The 18053-nt window shown below is 34.3% G+C and overlaps 2 pseudogenes across 2 annotated transcripts in view; both read right to left on the bottom strand.

Annotated features, from left to right (window-relative positions):
- Positions 1 to 1097: 1097 nt before the first annotated feature.
- LOC306647162 (cyclin-dependent kinase 17-like) overlaps positions 1098 to 18053 on the bottom strand; it is a 1195982-nt pseudogene continuing 1179026 nt past the window's right edge. The window contains exons 8-9 of the transcript in view: positions 3549 to 3611; positions 1098 to 1232 (exon numbers count right to left, since the gene is read on the bottom strand). The product of the transcript in view is annotated as a cyclin-dependent kinase 17-like (transcript). The remainder of the gene's footprint in view (positions 1233 to 3548; positions 3612 to 18053) is intronic.
- LOC306646628 (small ubiquitin-related modifier 2-like) lies at positions 12239 to 13169 on the bottom strand (annotated as a pseudogene). Its single transcript has one exon. The product of its transcript is annotated as a small ubiquitin-related modifier 2-like (transcript).

Genomic DNA, 18053 nt, shown 5'->3' on the forward strand with positions numbered 1-18053 from the left:
AAAGGTTATATTGTAACTAAAACTCTATCAATAAACTATTAATACTTACATTAAAATTCACTAGTCTACCTTGCACTTTAAATGAACATTTTACCAACATAATTCTATAATATGAGGTGGTGATAACTGGAGAAATATTTGTTCTTGAGTTATAGATTAAAATTTTTATATAATTTCATCAAAATGAGAAAAGGAAAACCTTCGTTAATATCACCACTGATTCATCAGAAAAGTATCTAAGTAGTGGGAAGATATTAAGCTTAAAGGAGCAGATCTAAATTTTCAGAATCTAATTTGTATTTGCAAACCTTAATTTTATTATTGGCATGGACTACCTGCAGTTGATTTCCTTGAAGTGACAAGTTTACTTCATACACTTTCAAGAAAAATCTGCCAAATATCTAATTCTGAATAGCCACAGTTTGTCCGTTGGTCACTTATTCTAGTAAAAATGATATTCCTTGAAAAGTAAATTAAAAAAAAAGGTGGGGGTTATTTCAGCTTGTAGGCAATCATCCAAAAATTTTTCCTTGAGATAACTATAGTATTTCTGTGTGCAGTCCATGTGTTTTTTATATAATTCATATTTCATTATACATACACAACACAAAAATACTAGTCATTTACTCAAGAAGGAAATTTAATAAAATTAATGCATTTTACTGCTTTGCAAAATATTTTAAGTGTAACTGAGACTTTTTTTCTCAGTGGTGAAGAATACCATGATATACTTTGGTGGCACTGCTTGAATGTATACCAGGAAACAGAAGTTTTATCCTTATTGCTTCTGGATCAACAGTGCAAATATTAATAAAGGGAAAAAAGCAAATAACATTTAGTGCACTTCTGCTAATATATTTTATACCTCTGGACAACCCCTTAAAGGGTATCAGAAACCAGGGTTCCATGGGCCACACCTGGGAACCCACAATCTTAAGTATTTGTTGCTAACAATGAACATAAACCACCCACAAATTTCTGTCAAATATTGTTCAGTGGGCTCAGAGAAAATTTCCAAAATCACATGAAAGTGATAACACATTGTGACAATGTTTTTTTTTATACCTAATCACCTGGAAGTATTGATAAATATTTAATCATTCCATACAAAGATCTGCTAGGTTTTATTCCCCTTTTTCATAAATTAGAAGGTTCTGTGGTTTCAAGTCTCAATGCAACACCATTCTTCTGTAGTAATAAGTTAACCCACATAGAATTTGGTAGAGAAACAGATACAAAAGCAAACAAGTAAAAATTAGTCTTACAGATATCAAGATATAATTTGCTATTAGCATAAGCTATGGTAAGAAGAAAAGCAACTGTTCTAGAATAGTAAAAAAATTTATATCATTTTAAGGACAATGCCTTTTCTGTTTTGAGTTGTTTTCTCAATTTGAGTTCATTGTTCAATCTGAGGCATCTATCATTTTTGTCAACAGTGTCTATGAAAATAAATATTATAAATATAACAAAATTTTGTTTTCATAGTGATAGCTCATTTATTAGAGAAAGCAGCCTAAACAGATGTATCCTCTATACTGTAAAAGCTTATAGTTTGATTATAAAATTACAGTATATCAATCAAACACAGGCACTTCCTTCCTTAAAAATATAAAACTTCTGATTTGGGTCAGTATCTTTAAATATGGCCTTGAACTTGGTGGCTTTATGTAAAGTCTCAGGTATCAGAGAGAATGGGGCTGCATACCCTGGCAAATTACCAGTTATAAAAATAACTCCATCAGCTTTTAACACCTACTTCCTGGATACTTTACTTTTAGCAACTCCTACTCAGTTTTAAAATCAGCTGTCATTCAAAGAGGGGTAATGCACTCTAGTGCTCTGAAAAAAGCAATTCCTATAAGGCTAATGTTAGAGGTTTTGTTGTGGGTTGTGGTGAAAAAAGAGATGTGGAACACATCTTGAATTTCTGGGGTTACCAAAAAGAACTTTAAGTACTGAAGATTCAAGAGGTAACTTGGTTCACTTGTAGATAAAAAAAAAAAAAAAAACAGTATTTGAATACCAAGAATAAGCCAAGGCAGCAGATGATTAATGGCAGGAATGCCTTTGGTGGTTTTTTGGAGGGGGTGTAGTAGGGATTGAACTCAGGAGCACATTACATCAGAGCTATGCCACCAACTATTTGCATTTTAATTCTGAGACAGGGTCTAATTAAATTGCTCAGGCTGGCCTCAGATTTGTGGTCCTACTACCTTAGTTTTCCAAGTAGCTGGTTTATGGGCATGCACCACCATGCCTGGCCTGAATAAATTGTAAGCTGTGAAGTCTTCAGATACCACATATTTATGTGTATTGAAAACTCTAAAGTCACTACTTTATTATACTCCTGGTGTGTTGCATTGGGGTTACAGTGGTAAACACCAGTACCTTTCAATATATTCCTATTAAATTTTACATTTGGAAAACATTAAATGTGATTTTAACAAAAAATAAAATACTTTGCAACAATTTGACCTAATATAAAAGACTTCTCAAACCTCTGTCAAATTATAAGTATAGACTATTTTCTTTCCAAATTATTGCTAAAATAAAAGCAGAAAAAACACAATTTTAAAAACTGAGATCTACAAATAGCCTTCACAACAACTTGCAAAGGAAAATGTAAACAACCACGATGAAAACAAACCTCATGGAATGTATATGGAAATACTTTTAAAGCCTTGTTCTAAAATTCTTAGCAATGTGCTAGCAATATGTCCAGACCTCTTTTTCATTAACAGAAACTGGCTTTCCTTTATATTAACCAAATTCACTATTTAAAAAAAAAATGCAGGTTTGAAGGTACTGATTTACTATCTACAGAATTATAAAGGTCTCAAACACACCAGATGGGACACTTTATTTTCAAAATAGGTATCTATAAATTGTTGGTGAACTTTGCAAAAATAAAATCTTTGAAAATTAAAATATATCACTCAGAACAAAGAAGTCTATAAGAACACAGGTATGTCAGGTGCTTTTATTTATCTGATAACTTGTAGATTTCTTTTGGATCTGATAATTATAGAAAACTTCTTTAGCATTATTTGAATTCTTAGATGTACTACAAAAACACAATTAACTTATGATTTCTGCTAACAATAAAGATAGTTACTTCAAGCAAAGTAAACACAATAACTATATGTTTCTTGTCTTACATAATGCATAACCCTGAAAATTCACTGTTATTTTATAATTTAATACCATTTTATATATATTAGGGGAGTTCACCATTTAAAGGTGGCCTTTGGCAGAATGTATCCATCATTTGGATTTTACATCAGAAAGTAAAATATAACCACAGATTTATTCTACACATATAGGACAATCAGTTTTAATGTGAAATAAAATATCAAAAATATTTTTAGAACACTTTTAAAATGAAGCAATTTTACAAAAAGTATGATCCTAGGAAATCTGTAGTAGAGTAAACAGAAGTAAATAAGCCAAACAGAAAACTGCAAAGACCGGTTCTGAGGATGGTATATTACACTGTGCAATCTAGCTCATTTTCTTTACACTTTAACAATACACAATAAACATACCTTTACATTGTGCATACTCATGATGTTCCCACAGTAATCCATGTACTGTTTTAGGTCTTTATCCTGAAAAATCATAACATTTTACTACATGATAACATAGTTTTCAAAATGTATGATTAATTCAATTAATAGTGTTTAATTTTTTAAAGAAAATAGATTTTCAGGAAGAGATACAGAATACACCACCTAATCTATTTAAATACCAATAAATAAACAAAAATGACTCTGAGACTGTTTAAAAAGTCTAAATTTCTATTACTGAAGCAAACTAAAATACTGAGTTTTTATTAAAAGTTTACCAGATACTCTAGGAACAGAGTCAAAGATTTTTCTGTGTAAATAACATCTTGTAAGGTTATTATGTTTGCGTGTCTTAAATTGTTTTAAGACTGAAACTGTAAAACAGAAATGAAAGCCATTTGTTTAGTCTGTGGAAGGTAAGATTTTACAAAAACATGAAGTAAGTTTAACACATAAATCAACTGTGTATAAAATTATCTTAAGTTAAAAACAGTAATTTTCCAAGGGGATTAGTAGTAGAAAAACTAAATGTATCAACTTTTTCTTTTTTTATGAGTTTGAGATTGATATTATGGTACCTGAAGTCATCTCTAATATTACAACTGTCCATCTTCTGCTGTTTTTCCTTGAATGTCAACTTTTTGAGCCTCTAATATTAATTGTAATATTAATTATAGTACAAATATGCTTTTTTCCACCATGTTGCTAATGAGTTGCCTCAAACATTATTTATTTATTTATTTATTTATTTTGGTACAAGGGATTGAACCTGAGCCACATCTCCAGTCCCTCTGTTTTTTCTTTAATTTTTATTTTGAGGCAGGGTCTAGCTAAGTTGCTGAGGCTGGCTTCAAGGCTGCCACCTGCCTCAGCATCATGAGCCACTGGGATTAAAGGCTTTTACTACCATGCCTGATTCAAACCAATTTTGAATAATTCACTTCTTAAATAAAATGGTATAATGACATGTTTATACACAGTTCATTTATTTCTTATATTTAATATATGCAGCTAAATTACAGTTATCATGTGTTCCATGTTCCAATATATATAATTTCTCTATCAGATATTTATCCATGTCAGTACTTTTAATGTTTTCATAGTATTTCACTATACATTAAGAAAATTAATTTCTTTCCACTGAATATGTTACTTTTAGAAATAATTTTTGAAGATCTAATTATGTCTTCTGGTCACCTATTATTTCTTTCTGATTTTATTTATTAAAATTACTCTTATACAGCTTTGGTTTTAAAATAGTCTTTTGCTGTACTGGGTGTGCATTCTTAATTTTCCAAACAGAGCTCTTTTAATGCCACCAAATTCTCTGTCATTTTACTTCTTCCTTTATAAACTGCTGCATATGTGCCCTATAAAACATATTTTGGAAGAAAAAGTCAAGAGTACCATAAGAGGGTAACAATGAAGAACAATAAAGAGACCTACCTGAATTTCTAATTTGTAAACATGCTGAATTCCATCTTGCAAAGAAACTCCACAATGTCCAGTATTAGACTTTCTTATAGCAAGGATGATTTTCAGTTACATACACACAACTTTCAGGTTTTTGTAAGATTGAAAGTGTCTCAAAAGTACAAAACAGGAATTTAATTTATGTTTGGTGCTTTATTTCAAATTAAGATTTGGATCAATAGTATTAAAATCAAAGGTGCATTCCCTGTAATGATGTATGAAGACTGACACTGAGCACATTAAATGAAAGAATCATTATACTGTTAAATCAAAAAAGTTTTACCCAGGTTTCCAAACTTTTCAAAATTTTGTACATTAGTTGTTTAAAAAAGAACAGAGATTCCCTGTCAACTAAGTCTACTATTTTCATTCCTGCTGTTTATTTTCTATTACTTCTACCTTTTATTATTACTTACTGTTTATTTATTACTTTTTACTTATTATTTTCTTGCATTTTGTTACTGTGGAAGATAGAATGTTTCTAAGTTAGTAGCATTACAGATAGTGACAAGTTAAAGAAAAGGAATATTTTAAGAATTTCTTACCCTTCAATGAAATATTTTTATTTCTAAAGTTATTTTTAAGAAATTTTAACTCATGCAATTCCCCATGACAGCACAGACAGGAGACTATTAGGAGGCTAAACAAACAGATGCCTATTGTGTTACCAAGAAAGCAAAATATTTTCTGTTTCAGTAAAAGATTTTAAGCCTATTAAAAATTACACATTTCCTCTCAAACTGATAGGATACTTTCAAGAATTGAAAGCTTCATTCCTCCTAATTTTGTTACCTTTTCAGAGCAAGATATAATTCTTTAGACATCAATGTTCACAATTTTCCAGGTTGGCAAAACCATACACTTAGATGATGAACAAGAAAGTCTTACATTTTTCAAATAAGAATTTATTTCTTTCCATGTTTTTCTAATTTGATGTAGGTTTCCATTTTCCCAAGCCAAATTTCTGACTGCAAGCAAAACTATGATAAGTTGAGTATTTATTCTTAAAATTTATCTCTTCCTCAACATCTAAAACTCTCCAATTCTACAGTGTTTAAGAATAGAAACAGTTGGTTACAGTCCAATTGTTGAACATCTCTAATGTTTGAAAATATATTTGATGTTGGAATATTGAAAGGGTAGTAAGCATCAGTATTCATAATTGAAACAGTCAACCTACCTTACACATGGATTGGATAATGGTCTGCTGTGAATGCTTTGTTTTATTTTAAGAACCCAAATTTTAAACTACCACAGATTTTAAGATACTAAAGAATCTTATAAAATTACTATTTGATTTTTCTTTTAAAAAAATCACAAAAGAGCAAGGCTGGGAATATGGCTCAGTTGGTAGAGTGCTTGCCTTGCAAACACAAGAACCCAAATTTTAAACTACCATTTTATTTTAAGATACTAAAGAATGTTATGAAATTACTATTTGATTTTTCTTTTAATGAAATCACAAAATATCAGGGCTGGGGATATAGCTCAGTTGGTAGAGTGCTTGCCTTGCAAACACAAGGCCCTGGGTTCAATCCCCACTACCACCAAATAATAATAATAATAATAATAATAATAATAATAATAATAATAATAATTTTCTGACCAATCTTTAAATTTCTATGGAACCTTGAAAAAAAAAAAGAGGCTAAAAAGATGAGTTTCAGGTTATCCAATCATAATACACTTAAAAAGAAAACCAATTTACATTCTACTGTAGATCAGGAAGCATGCAAACACAGATCCAATAATGTAAGCTTCATTTTTCTCTCCTTAAAAGTTTAAAAGTGAGTTCCTAAACTCTTTCTTTTAAACCTTAAACTCACTACTTATTTTTTATGGAGTCAATAAATGAGGTAGATGGAATATATCAAAATATGTCACAAAAACACAATATATCCAATACATATTTAAAAAGAAAATTTAAAAAAGTAAGCAAGCTTAACATCAAAGATTGGAAAAACAATATAGACAGGTGGAAAATAGGAACTGAAAGAAAAAACTTAAAAAAAAAAGTAAACAGAAGCCAAGAAAAAGAATTTCCTTAAAATTGTTTTCTAAAATCCCTTTGCAATAGAAGATATAATAATAATCTAAAAAAGGATTCACTTCTTTCATAGAAGATGTTAATGTCTTTAAATAAAATGCTAGTGAAAGGAAATAATGCATAACTTCAGTTATATAGGTATATAAATCATATTAAATTATTAAAATATTGCATTGTACTCCAGCCCTAGAGAATCAAATTTGCAATTTTTCTGGAGTTGTCAAATAAAATAAAACTGATTCTTGATGATTAGACTTGGCATCACTTACTACTTTAAACAATAATCTTTCCAAAGTTAAATGGCCAAAAGTAGAGGAGGTCCCACAAAGCAATCAATTTTATTCTTTTGTTACAATGAAATACACCAAGTTAAAATGATGTAGAAAACTGCAGATCTAACTAAGAAGTACTTTTTTTTTATTGTAAACAAATGGGATACACGTTGTTCCTCTGTTTGTACATGGCATAAAGGCATACCATTTGTGTAATCATAAATTTACATAGAGTAATGTTCTTTGATTCATTCTGTTATTTTTTCACTTCCCCCCACCCCTCCCAACCCTCTTTTTCCTCCAAACAGTCCTTCCTTCCTCCATACTTGCCCCCCTGCCTAACCCTAACTATAACTTGAACACTAACATTTCCCTCCCCCCATTATGTGTCATCATCTACTTATTAGCGATATCAGTCGTCCTTTGGCTTTTTGAGATTGGCTGATCTCACTTAGCATAATATTCTCCAATTTCATCCATTTGCCTGCAAATGCCATAATTTTATCATTCTTTATGGCTGAGTAATATTACATTGTATATACATACCACACTTTCTTTATAAATTCATCTATTGAAGGACATCTAGGTTGGTTCCACAGTCTGGCTATTGTGAATTGAGCAGCTATGAACATTGATGTGGGTGTATCTCTGTAGTATGCTGATTTTAAGTCCTTTGGGTATAGGCCAAGGAGTGGGATACCTGGGTCAAATGGTGGTTCCATTTCAAGTTTTCTAAGGAATCTCCACACTGCTTTCCAGAGTGGCTGAACTAATTTGCAGCCCCACCAGCAATGTATGAGTGTACCTTTCTCCCCACATCCTCGCCAAAACCTGTTGTTGCTTGTATTCTTGATAATCGCCATTCTAATTGGGGCGAGATGGAATTTTAGGGTGGTTTTGATTTGCATTTCTCTTATTACTAGAGATGATAAACATTTTTCCATATGTTTGTTGATTGCTTCTAGATCTTCCTCTGTGAAGTGTCTATTCATTTCCTTAGCCCATTTGTCGACTGGATTATTTGTATTCTTGGAGTAGTTTTTTGAGTTCTTTATAGATTCTGGAGATTAGTGCTCTATCTGAAGTATGATTGGCAAAGATTTTCTCCCACTCTGTAGGCTCTTTCTTCGAATTGCTGATAGTTTCCTTTTCTGAGAGAAAGCTTTTTAGTTTGAATCTATCCCAGTTATTGATTCTTGCTTTTATGTCTTGTGCTATGGGAGTCCTGTTAAGGAAGTCTGATCCTAAGCCGGCATGTTGAAGATTTGGACGTACATTTTCTTCTATAATCTGCAGGGTCCCTGATCTGTTTCCGAGGTCCTTAATTCATTTTGAGTTTAATTTCGTGCATGGTGAGAGATATGGGTTTAGTTTCATTTTGTTGCATATGGATTTCCAATTCTCCCAGCACCATTTGTTGAAGAGGCTATCTTTTCTCCATTGCATATTTTGTCTAGTATGAGAAAATTGTATTATTTGGGTTTGTGTCCGTGTCCTCTATTCTGTACCATTGATCTACCTTTCTACTTTGGTACCAATACCATGCCGTTTTTTTTTTTTTTTTTTTTTTTTTTTCCGACTGAGCTATCTCCCCAGCCCACCATTCCATTTTTGTTACTATTGCTTTGTAGTAGAGTTGAAGATCTGGTATTGCAATACCCCCTGTTTCACTCTTCCTGCTAAGGATTGCTTTAGCTATTCTAGGTTTCTTATTTTTCCAGATGAATTTCATAATTGCTTGCTCTATTTCTGTAAGGTAAACCATTGGGATTTTAAATGAAATTGCATTGAATTTGTATAACACTTTACGTAGTATGGCCATTTTGACAATATTAATTCTTCCTATCCAACACATGGAACACCTTTCCATCTTCTAAGGTGTTCTTTAATTTCTTTCTTTAGTGTGCTGTAGTTCTCATTGTAGAGGTCTTTCACCTCTTTTGTGAGATTGATTCCCAAGTATTTTATTTTTTTCGAGGCTATTGTGAATGGGGTAGTTTCCTAATTTCTCTTTATCACTTATGTATAAAAATGCGTTGGATTTATGAGCATTGATCTTGTAACCTGCTACCTTACTGAATCCACTTATGAGTTCTAAGAGTTTTCTAGTGGAATTTCCAGGTTCCTCTAAATATATAATCATGTCATCAGCGAACAGGGATAGTTTAAGTTCTTCTTTTCAATTTGTATCCCTTTAATTTCTTTGGTTTGTCTAATTGCTCTGGCTAGAGTCTCAAGAACAATGTTGAATAGAAGTGGTGAAAGAGGGCATCCCTGCCTTGTTCCAGTTTTTAGGGGGAATGCTTTCAGTTTTTCGCCAATTAGAATGATATTAGCCATGGGCTTAGCATAAATGACCTTTATAATGTTAAGGAATGTTCCCACTATCCCTATTTTTTCCAGTGTTTTGAGCATGAAGGGGTGCTGTATTTTATCAAATACTTTTTCTGCATCTATTGAAATAATCATGTGATTCTTGACTTTAAGTCTATTGATATGGTGAATTACATTTATTGATTTCCAGATGTTGAACCAACCTTGCATCCCTGGGATAAAACCCACTTGATCGTGGTGCACTATCTTTTTAATATGTTTTTGTATGCGATTTGCTAAAATTTTGTTGAGAATTTTTGCATCGATGTTCATTAAGGATATTGGTCTGAAATTTTCTTTCCTTGATGAGTCTCTGTCTGGTTTAGGTATCAGTGTGATATTGGCTTCATAGAATGAGTTTGGGAGGGTTCCCTCCTCTTCTATTTTATGGAATACTTTGAGAAGTATTGGAATGAGCTCTTCTTTAAAGGTTTTGTAGAACTCAGCTGAGAACACATCTGGTCCCGGATTTTTCTTTGTTGGTAGACTTTTGATGATTTCTTCTATTTCAGTACTTGAAATTGGTCTATTTAAATTGTGTATGTCCTCCTCGTTCAGTTTAGGCGATTCATATGTCTCTAGAAACCTGTTGATGTCTTCAAAATTTTCTATTTTGTTGGAATATAGATTTTCAAAATAGCTTCTAATTATGTTTTGTATTTCAATCCTGTCTGATGTGATATTTCCTTGTTCATTCCGAATTTTAGTGATTTGGGTTCTCTCTCGTTTTCTCTTTGTTAATGTTGCTAAAGGTTTATTAATTTTCTTTATTTTTCAAAGAACCAACTATTTATTTTGTCAGTTTTTTGTATTGTTTCAATTTCTTTGATTTCAGTTCTGAGTTTAACTATTTCCTGTCTTCTACTACTTTTGGTGCTTGTCTGTTCTTCTTTTTCTAGGGCTTTGAGCTGTAGTGTTAGGTCATTTATTTGTTGAGTTTTACTTCTGTTATTGAATGCACTCCATGAAATAAATTTCCCTCTAAGTACTGCTTTCAAAGAGTCCTAGAGATTATGATACGATGTTTCTTTGTTCTCATTTACCTCTAAGAATTTTTTAATTTCCTTCCTAATATCTTCTGTTATCCATTCATCATATAATAGCATATTGTTTAATCTCCAGATGTTGGAATAGTTTCTGTGTTTTACTCTTTCAGTTATTTCTATCTTCAATCCATTATGATATGATAGAATACAAGGTAGTGTCTCTATCTTCTTGTATTTGCTAACATTAGCTTTGAGGCATTATATATGGTCTATTTTAGAGAAGGATCCATGTGCTGCTGAGAAGAAAGTGTATTCGCTGTTGGTTGGATGGTATATTCTATAAATGTCCATTAAGTCTAAATTATTGATTGTGTTACCGAGATCTATGGTTTCTTTGTTCAATTTTTGTTTGGAAGATCTGTCCAGTGGTGATAGAGGTGTGTTAAAATCACCTAGTATTATTGTGTTATGGTCTATTTGGTTTCTGAAATTGAGAAGGATTTGTTTGCCATACATGGATGAGCCACTGTTTGGGGCATAGATGTTTATGATTGTTATATCTTGCTGATTTATGCTTCCCTTAAGCAGTATGAAATGACCTTCTTTATCCCTTCTGACTAACTTTGGCTTGAAGTCCACATTATCTGAAATGAGCATGGATACTCCAGCTTTTTTGCTGAGTCCATGTGCATGGTATCTTTTTCCCCATCCTTTCACCTTTAGTCTATGGGTACCTTTTTCTATGAGGTGAGACTTTTGTAGGCAACATATTGTTGGATCTTTCTTTTTAATCCAATCTGCCAGTCTATGTCTTTTGATTGATGAATTCAGTCCATTAACATTCAGGGTTATTATTGAGATATGATGTGGTTTCCTGGTCATTCAGTTCATTTTTTAAATTTTACTTATTTATTTATTTGACACAACTTGTTTCCTCCTTTATTTGACAATTCCTTTAGGATAATTCTTCCCTTTGCTGATTTGCTTCTTTGTTTTTCATCTCTTTGTCATGGAATATTTTGCTGAGAATGTTCTGTAATGCTGGCTTTCTTTTTGTAAATTCTTTTAGCTTTTGTTTATCATGGAAGGATTTTATTTCATCGTCAAATTTGAAGGTAAGTTTTGCTGGGTATAAGATTCTTGGTTGGCATCCATTTTCTTTCAGGGCTTGAAAAATGTTGTTCCAGGCCCTTCTAGCTTTTAGGGTCTGGATTGAAAAATCTGCTGATATCCGTATTGGTTTTCCCCTGAATGTAATTTGGTTCTTTTCTCTCACAGCCTTTAAAATTCTGTCTTTATTTTGTATGTTATGTATTTTCATTATAATGTGCCTTGGTGTGGGTTTGTTGTAATTTTGTGTATTTGCAGTCCAATAAGCCTCTTGAACTTGATTTTCCATTTCATTCTTCAGATTTTTTTTTTTTTTTTCATTTTAAACAAGAAGTTTATTTAAACAACAAGACGCTTGACTTGAAGGGAAAACTATCTAGGAATCTTTTTTTTTTAAGAGTAATTTACCCCTACTTAAAGACAGATTGCCCTACATGTAACAGCTACGTACAAAAAAGTTATAAAATTGTCCTTGGTTTTACAATGATAAATGAAAAACATTAAAATTCTCCAATCGAACAAGGTATGCAAGGATTTTTATGTTGTTCAGGTTTTTTTTGTTTGTTTGTTTTTTGTTTTTTGTTAAAACAGTGAGAGCAAAATAATTTACTGGAATATAAAGATAAGAGCTGAATGAGCATGCCACTAATGGAGAAAGGGGATAATTTCACAGAACCAGTATTTTTCCCCATCCCATCTCCATTTGATGTCAATCAAAACATATCATTGGCCATTTAGTTAAAAAAAAATGCAATATGCTTGTGCACATACACCAGTTACTTTATGTACAATAAAGGAATGGGGAAGGGGAAAATGAAAGAATAGAGAAAACTATACTGTAGTAGTCAGGATGTGGTGGAACCAAATTGCAGTTTTCTAATTAAGAATGTATTCTTGGTCTGTAGGAACAGAGTTCTGAAGTAAAGTAGCAGGTTCCCTTTTTAGTAGACACCTCCTGTCTGCTGCTGGAACACATCAATTGTATCTTCATCCTCCATTTCCAACTGTGCAGGTGTGTCTGTTTCATTAATTGGCTGCCCATCAAATCAGAATCTGATCTGCCTCATCGACAAACCCTGTCGTTCACAATAGGCTTTCATTAGTTTACTAAGTGGTGTATGCCTCTTAATCTTAAACTGCACCACAGAACCATCCTGCCCCGCCACCTTCAAGTTAATATGATCGTTGTTCTCAGTCTTGACTCCTTCCTTGGGCTTTTCATCGGCCATGGCGAGCGCCGGAGTCTCCTCAGCTGCCGCTTCACAAAAGAGGTACCAGGTCTGCACCGAACGAGCACACAAGCAGCTCCAGGAGCGACAGAAGAAGGAGGCGGCAGCGGTGGACGAGGGAGAGGCTCATTCTTCAGATTTGGGAAATTTTCTGATATTATTTCATTGAATAGATTGTTCATTTCTTTGGTTTGTTTCTCTGTGCCTTCCTCAATCCCAATAATTCTTAAATTTGGCCTTTTCATGATATCCCATAGTTCTTGTAGATTCTGTTCATGATTTCTTACCATCTTCTCTGTTTGTTCAACTTTGTTTTCAAGGTTGAATATTTTGCCTTCAATGTCTGAGGTTCTGTCTTCCAATTGTTCTATCCTACTGGATATGCTTTCTATGGAGTTCTTAATTTGGTTTATTGTTTCCTTCATGTCAAGGATTTCTGTTTGGTTTTTTTTTTTCAATATCTCTAACTCTTTATTGAAATGATCTTTTGCTTCCTGTATTTGCTCTTTCCACTGTTGATTGGTGCAATCATTCAATGCCTGCATTTGCTCTTTCATCTCATCATTCAGTGCTTGCATTTGCTCTTTCATCTCATCATTTGCTTCCCTGATCATTTTAATTATGTACATTCTGAACTCCTTTTCTGTCATTTCTTCTGCCATGCTGTCATTGAGTTTTATTGATGTAACATCTAGATTTGTTCGCGGCATTTTCTTTTCTCGTTTTCTCATATTGTTCAGGTATCAGTGGACCACTGAGATATTGCAGATTTCCTCTATTGACTTACAATATCCCTGAAGATTTCTATATATATCTCCTCTTAGACTTCAGTAGGCTGAAGTCTTGGAGGAAGTTGATAATGCGGTGCTCCACAAGGAAGCTTCCTCTCTAGGAGTGGTGGCCTTCAGGTGGGGTATATTCCCTGCTAGAGGGCAGAGGTGCCTGCACTTGTTGAGCAATGGTCATCCAAAGGGGAACTAGGCTGCGGGCTGAGGCAAGGCCTGTTTGGGCCTGTGTCTCTGGTTTTACCGTCCTTGTGGGGAAACCTCACCCGGCAGGGAAGACTCACCCAGTGTGGTTGTCTTGCTGGTCAGTTCCCCTCCTAGAATTTCCCCTCGATTAACATCTACCACCTGGGCTGGGCTGCCTTCCTCTGCAAATTTCCCAGGGGCCCGGCCCTACTTCCTGGGCCTGTGAGCCTCACCCTTCACAGATGTATCTCCTTAGCTGCCCCTCCTCAGAGAATCTGCCCGCAGGCCTGGAACCTTCACTCCACCCTTAAGCATGTCTCTGTGCCGCTCTTCCACCAAGAAGCCTCCTAGATCCTGGGACCCTGCTCTGCACCTAATCGCCTGGTTATGTGGACCCTCCTCTAAGCAGCCACCTTGGGCCCCGTACAATCGCTCTGAGTCCCAGAGACCCACCACATGCCTCTTCCTCCTGACAGCTGCCTGGTGTTCCGATGCGGTCACTAGGAGTCCAAGCAACTCACTGCATGCCTCCTTTTCCCACCAACCACCTGTAGCCCTGGGCAATCACTCCGAGTCGAAGTGACCCACCCCGTTCCTCCTCCTCCTCCAGGTAACCCCCTGGGTGTTCAGGAGTGGTCGTTCTGAGTGGCTCTGAATCCACGTGACCTGCTGCATGCATGCCTCCTCTGGGCAGCCACCTGGAGCTCTGGTGCAGCTACTGGAGACCAAGCGACCCACCGCACTTCTCCTCCAGGCAGCCCCCCCTGTGTTCAGGAGCGGTCGCTTTAAGTCCAAACAACTCACCAATCGCCTCCTTCTCTGAGCAGCCTGGAGCTCTAATGCAGTCACTGTGAGTCCAAACGACCTGCCGCACTCCTCCTCCTCCTCCTCCTACTCCTCAGGGCAGGCCCCAGTGTTCAGAAGTGGTCTGAGTCCAAACAGCTTGCACGCAGCTCCTCCTCTGGCAACCGCCTGTAGCTCTGGTATAGTCACTCCGAATCCAAGTGGCCACACTCCTCCTAGTCCTCCTCAGTGCAGGCCCTGCTGTTTTGAGTCCACACAGCTGTCCTCACCGCTCCTCCCCTGGGCTGCCACCGGAGCCCCAGTGGTTGCTCCGAGTCCCAGCACTGTGCTGAGCGTCCTCCTCTACGTCACTCCCAGTTGTCCGAGTTCACTGCTCCAGTGGGGAAGGGGTGTCTCACCAGGCAGCTCTACTTCACAAAGTTCCCTGCCTTCTGGGACTACCGCCCCATCCGGGACACCTCCCCAATGGGAAAGACTCACCCAGCTGCTTTGAGTTGGTCCCAAGTCTCTCAATATCTCCTCTTTTGAATCCTGAATCCTGGAGCAACATGAACTGCAGCCATCCTCTAGTCTGCCATCTTGAAACCTCCTAGGAAGTTCTTAATTAAAAACTCAAAAACTAAAACTCTAGTCATAGGTACTATACTACTACATGACTGAAAAACTGCTTCCGTTTGCTTTTATTGTTACCTTTTTGCCTTATGTATATGATGCTTTTCATGAAAAACATTATATTAGAAAAATGAAGTTTTAAAACCATCATATACTACCTACCCAGGTACTGTCTTGTATGTAATTTATTATTTACTAAATTCTTTCTTTCTACTACTAATAGTTGTGCAGAATAATGAAGCAAAACTATAAGATACAATAATTTCCAGAAACAAATGAAGATTTTTACTTCAGTATGGAAAATGTGGCCAACAGCCCCCTGTCTGGTACATGATAGCCTGATTCCAATAATTTTTCACTTTATATTAAACTTTACAAGGTTAAGAAACTATAATAAAATAACATTATTTTCTTGTACGTGTGTGGTCTTCAGATGTTTAAACTTACAAACATGGAACTACTGCACTTTCAACTTAAATTTTAAGTTTTAGGTCATCTTTTACTGAGGGAAAATAACACTATGTTAAAAACAAGCATAAGCCAATATGAACAAAATAATGAGTATCCATGAAAAAAAAAAATGTATATATAGTCATTGTCTATAACAAAGAGAAGTTCAGAAGACATGACTGACCTAGAAACATTTTCTTCTTAGTAGTAGGAAAATTTTTTTACTCATTTTTGTATCTTAAGCAAATACTAGAATGCCCTTAATATGAAGTACACTTTGGTCTAGTGGTGATCATGACAAAAACAATGCAGTTTGCTTTAAAGATTATGCCAGTGAAAAAAATAGGTTATATAAGTGATTAACTATAAATTAATTATTGGAAAGATGAAACACGACTATACAGTGTAAGGATTAACTTGAAAAGGATACATGAAAGACTTAAGAACCATTCTTCAGAGAAACAAAATTAATGACATTAGAATACACTGAAACTTTTTTTAAAAAGTAACTGGTTGGAAATAATCAACTGTGTATTTCAGCTAATAGAGGGGATTTTTAATGTTCCGAACACAGAGAAATAGTGAATATTTAAGGTGATAGATATGCCAGTTAATCTCATCTAATTAGCACACATTAATACATGTATTGAAATGTCAAAATACCAAATAAATGTATAAAATTATGTGCCCATTAAAAAGATATTCATATATAAACAAAAACAATTATTATACTGCAATTATGAAGTTAAATTTGAATAACCAGTCTCTAATATAAACAGCACTACTGAATTCCACCAATGCAAGCAGGTGGAGAATTCAAGCAAAAGGCAGTTACATTAATGAACTATCAGATTTTAATTCAAAGAGTAAAGCATACTGCAATATCCCCATATTTTAAACCCTGAATAGTAATTACTATAATTAATAAATTTTAAATGGAATATTTAGAAAAATGTGATTTCATTTTTATCTGCTGAACACAAGATTAACAATAGATATAATCACTAGCTTATTTACATGCGCTCCAATGGAAATTATTCAGAGAACAGAAGACAATACTCATTTATTCAACATTTAGCAAGCACGTTAGTTGCTGAGCATACAGTGAAGAAGACACACATGATCCCCACTTTCATGAGTTCACAATCTAGAATGAGTTGCACCTTAGTTTTAATTAAACCTTTGAAAGTTGCATGCAAACAAAAATAATAGCTTAAAAAGGTACAGTGAACTTTATATTTTAATATAATATAAAATTTCCCTTAATTCTGCTTTCCAGATGAAAAAACAATCATTTTTCTGATAGTTCATTGTTCTAAGAAAATACTTCACTTTTTGAGAGTCCATGAAAATTCCTATTCTGATAGCTCTTACAGCAAAAGCACATGAAGACTAAAAGTATACATACACAAGATAAGTTACAACTTGTAATAGTTCCTCCTATAATTCAGTGTACTTTGTAAGCAGTAGCAAGTGTAACAAGAGAGTTCTAGCTAGCTTTGTTTCTAGCAACATAATTCATACATCACAGTCATGAAACTGTATTAATAAGGTGGAGATGCATTTTCAAGTGAAGAATATGCTGAGGTTCTACAGGTGCCATGTTAAAGGTGAGTATGTATTGAAAAACACTGTGGACAGTAGAAGGTTACTTCAAACACCCATTTCCCTCCCTGTGAGAATTACTGAATTGTTCTTTTTGACAACAATGTGTTCTGCTTGTTGAAATGTGGAGACAGAAGACACTGAAAACCTCAATTTTACTCACCATTTTTTTCTTACAAAAATTATCAGTATAGGGATGAGAAATCCACACAGTGGGGAGAAATAAGCACTTCTAATGTGCTAATATTTAATTTTAATATAATGACACGAATGTTCATATATAGAATTTCATTCTATTGATGTTACACTTAAAAATGTCATAAAACTTGTACTGAGTATGCCATTATTGGAAATGCAACAAAATTCAGATGAATTCTCACTATTGTCATATAACGTTTCCCATTAGTTTAATATTTAACTGTGTTAAGAGAATCCTTCATTTATTATGAGCCATATATAAGTATTACATAATACTTCCCAATCCAGTAACCAGTATCTTTAATATGAGACATGATTACTAAATATAACCTTGTATCCTGGATGGGATTCTGG

This window comes from Sciurus vulgaris, assembly GCF_902686455.1.
Source record: "Sciurus vulgaris genome assembly, chromosome: 16".
NCBI classification, from domain to species: Eukaryota; Metazoa; Chordata; class Mammalia; order Rodentia; family Sciuridae; genus Sciurus; species Sciurus vulgaris.